Source organism: Convolutriloba macropyga, unplaced genomic scaffold (assembly GCF_964194025.1).
Source record: "Convolutriloba macropyga unplaced genomic scaffold, txConMacr16.3 SCAFFOLD_322, whole genome shotgun sequence".
Taxonomy (NCBI): domain Eukaryota; kingdom Metazoa; phylum Xenacoelomorpha; order Acoela; family Convolutidae; genus Convolutriloba; species Convolutriloba macropyga.
In genome coordinates this window covers 17,599-22,500 of record NW_027450136.1, presented here as the reverse complement: position 1 = coordinate 22,500, position 4,902 = coordinate 17,599, and the positions used below count along the sequence as shown (strand labels likewise).

The 4,902-nt window shown below is 41.2% G+C and overlaps 1 non-coding gene and 1 pseudogene across 1 annotated transcript in view; both read right to left on the bottom strand.

Annotated features, from left to right (window-relative positions):
• The window catches only part of LOC142355634 (large subunit ribosomal RNA), a 3,522-nt gene extending 1,880 nt beyond the window's left edge, over positions 1-1,642 (bottom strand). The window contains exon 1 of the ribosomal RNA XR_012761271.1: positions 1-1,642. This exon is cut by the window's left edge and continues 1,880 nt beyond it. This is a non-coding gene — a ribosomal RNA (large subunit ribosomal RNA).
• A 1,683-nt stretch (positions 1,643-3,325) lies between these two features.
• On the bottom strand, positions 3,326-3,477 carry LOC142355631 (5.8S ribosomal RNA; annotated as a pseudogene).
• Positions 3,478-4,902: the final 1,425 nt, after the last annotated feature.

The following is a 4,902-nucleotide window of genomic DNA, read 5'->3' as shown; positions in this document are numbered from 1 at the left end:
TTGGCATTAGCCTGTCTTTTAGAATCGACTAACTCATGTGCAAACGCTGTTCACATGAAAGCCTTTCCCGCTTCAGTCCTCAAAGTTCTCATTTGAGTACTTGCTACTTCCACCAAGATCTGCTCCATTGATCGCTTCGCGCATACACTTGCGTGCATACTTTAGCGCAATCAATGTGTCCTCCTACACATGAATATCATTTTTGAGCTGGTGAGGCTCTTTTTCTCTAATCTAACTTGCGTTAGATATTGATATTCATGGTTGGGTATAGGCCACGAGCTCTAGTGCCATCCATTTTCAGGGCTGATTGATTCGGCAGGTGAGTTGTTACACACTCCTTAGCGGATTTCAACTTCCATGACCACCGTCCTGCTGTCAGTATCAATCAACACCTTTTGTGGTGACTCATGAGCAAGTAGTTAGGCGCCTTAACCCAACTTTTGGTTCATCCCACATCGCCGGTTCTGCTTACCAAAAGCGGCCCACAAAAAGCTTGCATTCATAGTCCAAGTGCAATTAAGTCACAAGGACATCTCACCGATTTATAGTTTGAGAATAGGTGAAGGAAAAATTTCCCCCCATTCCTCTAATCATTCGCTTTAACCGATGAAATTGCTTTGCGAAGATTTTTCAATCTTGCTCAAGCTTTTGCTATCCTGAGGGAAACTTCGGAGGAAACCAGCTACTAGATGGTTCGATTAGTCTTTCGCCCCTATGCTCAGGTCAGACGATCGATTTGCACGTCAGAACCGCTTCGGGCTTCCACCATGGTTTCCCGTGGCTTCGCCCTGCCCAAGCATAGATCACCATCTTTCGGGTCGTGTGCTACTTGCTCTGGATCAGTCATGCAATAAGAGCAAAACCGTCCGTGGTTGCGGGACACCGAATCGGCGCCCTCACCACACAAAGTAGTGCAATTCATAAAAATTACACTGTTCACTTTCATTTCGCGTGTGCGCTTTCAATGAGCGACAACACTTGCAAGCAACTCACACTCCTTGGTCCGTGTTTCAAGACGGGCTGTAGAGAGCATTGAATAGGAAGTTGAGGTCAGACAGGCAATCAAGATCAATTTATCTCATTTTGTTTAGAATCAACAAGAAGAATTCCGAGGAAAACTTCTGCTCGATTCATTAACAAGATTTGCCAAAAGACGACAACTACACTACTCGGTAGCCGAGAATATAATATCAAGGCATTGAGTATGGTAACGCTCACTCCAGTTCCCCTTCAACAGTTTCACGTACTTTTCACTCTCTCTTCAGAGTGCTTTTCAACTTTCCCTCACGGTACTTGTTTACTATCGGTCTCGCTTTATAATTAGCTTTTGGAGAGACATATCTCCAGCTTCGAGTTGCACTTTCAAACAACTCTACTCATAGGAATGAGCCATTATGACTGGTATCGAAAATGACCTTTACAGGATTTTCACCTTCTTTGATGCTACTTTCCAGTAGACATCAGGACAAATTCACCAGTCTAGCATCAAACCATACCGGACACCGAGAAATGTTGCCATTTCTCTTCCCGATGAGCTTTTCCCTGTTCATTCGCCATTACTAAGGGATTCTCAGTTGATTTCTTTTCCTCCCCTTACTGATATGCTTAAGTTAAGGGGGTTCTCTCGCCCAATTCAGGTTATGTAGTTGATTGTCTCTTAATTGGTTCACTGACCAATATGAGACAGAAACCGATTCAGCAGTTTTGTTCGCTACTACTATCAAACACAGGTCGAAGTTTCCATTCAGTCATTAATTCCAACTTTCAAATGTTGTTGTTTCAGCTTTCGCTTACTAGAAGCAACATAATACTCGCTGCAATACAGACCTCGGGAAACCCTCACCGTGAATAAGGTTCACTCACATATTTCACTACATTTTGCGTGGGATTGGAGATGAGGCTACTCGTTCTTGCTCAGTACTAGGCTGAAAATTAACGAAACTTCGTTACAAACGTTCACATGTTGATGTTTCCGCTTTCGCGTACTCGAAACAACATAATACTAGTCTTTGTAATTTAGTTTCATAATTTCAACTGTTCTCATGCAGAATTTTTGCTCATTCTTATCCCAAATTTTGACCTGGCTACTAGTTACACTCCTTGTACTTATTGCAAAATGACCACAAATTTCAACAGCTTTCACATGTTGCTGTTTCGGCTTTCGCTTACTACAGTCAACATAATACTCGTTGCAAAATAAGTGCTCGGCATCTGCAATTTTCCAAAGACGAAGTTTCGCCAGTTCAATTTTCGCTCGCCAATTATGGCTACTAATTCACACGGTACTGAGCTCAACAACATTAAATTTGTTCAGCAAGACTTTCACATGTTGATGTTTTGGCTTTCGCCTACTAGAAGCAACATAATACTCGTCTTGTTAGCTCATTCAATGAGAATAGCTTTTCCCGTTGAGAATTTTTGCCTTCAATTGGCGTTGTAGTGAGTTTGGCTACTCAGATCACCAAATACTTGTGACAATTCGAACCAGAAATGTTTTCAATTTTCACATGCTGATGTTTCGGATTCAACCTACTAGAAGCAGCATAATACTTGTATTCAACAATTTCTGTATCAAATCCCAGTTTTCTCTGGTGCATCTTTGCCAAACTATTCCAAACTGCCTGAGTCTGAATACCAATTACAGGTACTAGTAAATGCACGTTACTAAGGACTATATAGTTCTAGGTTACTGTACACAACGACGTTCACATGTTGATGTTTCAGCTGCCGCTTACTAGAAACAACATAATACTTATCGTGCATACCTTTCCATAACTTGTCCTTTTCAGATGCATTAGTTTCCCTTTGTCTTGGCTTCTACAGTCAGACTGGCTACTAGTAACAGCACAGTACTAATCACATATCGTTCTACAGTTTGCAGACAACTTTCACATGTTGATGTTTCAGCTTTCGCCTACTAGAAACAACATAATACTCGCTGTATACATTTGTAGTTCTCTATGTAACTTTCATGTGAAGAAGTTTCGCCAGTCTTTTTGACTGTCTCAAATCTGAGTCATGCTTAGGCTACTAGTTGCTTCATAGTACTTATCGCCTCGAGATCATTGAACAAAACTTGATTTTCACATGTTGCTGTTTCAGCTTCCGCTTACTAGAAACAACATAATACTAGTCTCATTAAGTTCCGTCTCTTTGCAATTTTCTTATGAAGAAAATTCGCCATCACAATGACTCCAGCAGTTCTTGATCAAGGAATGCAATCATTGATCAGAATGCTATTATTTGAATCGGTTCTGCTTTAAGTGTTCCAATTTTATTGGAAGCACCAACAATAGAACATCAATGTGTTCAATCGAGAGTTATATAACCCTGAATCGGACGCAGTCAACAGCCGAAGCCGAGACCGCCTTTTGCGTTAGAGAGGTCGGTAAACAAATCTTGCGATTCATACCGAATTAACACATATAGCTGTGCTCCTCTTCGTAAAGCGAGCCAAGTGATCCCCTGTTGAAGGATGTATTTGGACCAATCTAGTAGCATTTGGTTTCCAACAAGCTCTCCCAAGTTAGCTTACTTATTGGGCTTTTCAACCAATTCGGTTGGCTACAAGCATCATCAAAGTACTAGCCACAGTTTGATCGCAAAATTCTACGACTTTCACATGTTGATGTTTCGGCTTGCGCTTAGCCTACTATAAGCAACATAATACTAGTCATATCATAGAGCGTGATCAGCTTGTGACGTTCTCATGATGAAGTTTCACCAACAGTGTCTCACTTCGAGCTTAAATCCAGCTACTAGTAACTACACAGTACTGACTGCAACGATAACTTTTATCTATACCTTTCACATGCTGCGCTTTCGGCCAGGGCCTACTAACGTCAACATAATACTCGATATAAACTTTTGTTCATGATGCAGCTTCCCCATGCAGAAGTTTCGCCTTCAAATGCTCTCTTGGCCATATGACGTAAGAAAAGGTTACTAGTAACATCACAGTACTAGCCACAGTTTGATTGCAAAATTCTACGACTTTCACATGTTGATGTTTCGGCTTGCGCTTAGCCTACTAGAAGCAACATAATACTAGTCATATCATAGAGCGTGATCAGCTTGTGACGTTCTCATGATGAAGTTTCACCAACAGTGTCTCATTTCGAGCTTAAATCCAGCTACTAGTAACTACACAGTACTGACTGCAACGCTAACTTTTATCTATACCTTTCACATGCTGCGCTTTCGGCCAGGGCCTACTAACGTCAACATAATACTCGATATAAACTTTTGTTCATGATGCAGCTTCCCCATGCAGAAGTTTCGCCTTCAAATGCTCTCTTGGCCATATGACGTAACACAAGGTTACTAGTAACATCACAGTACTAGCCACAATTTGATCGCAAAATTCTACGACTTTCACATGTTGATGTTTCGGCTTGCGCTTAGCCTACTAGAAGCAACATAATACTAGTCATATCATGGAGCGTGATCAGCTTGTGACGTTCTCATGATGAAGTTTCACCAACAGTGTCTCATTTCGAGCTTAAATCCAGCTACTAGTAACTACACAGTACTGACTGCAACGATAACTTTTATCTATACCTTTCACATGCTGCGCTTTCGGCCAGGGCCTACTAATGTCAACATAATACTCGATATAAACTTTTGTTCATGATGCAGCTTCCCCATGCAGAAGTTTCGCCTTCAAATGCTCTCTTGGCCATATGACGTAACACAAGGTTACTAGTAACATCACAGTACTAGCCACAATTTGATCGCAAAATTCTACGACTTTCACATGTTGATGTTTCGGCTTGCGCTTAGCCTACTAGAAGCAACATAATACTAGTCATATCATAGAGCTTGATCAGCTTGTGACATTCTCATGATGAAGTTTCACCAACAGTGTCTCATTTTGAGCTTAAATCCAGCTACTAGTAACTA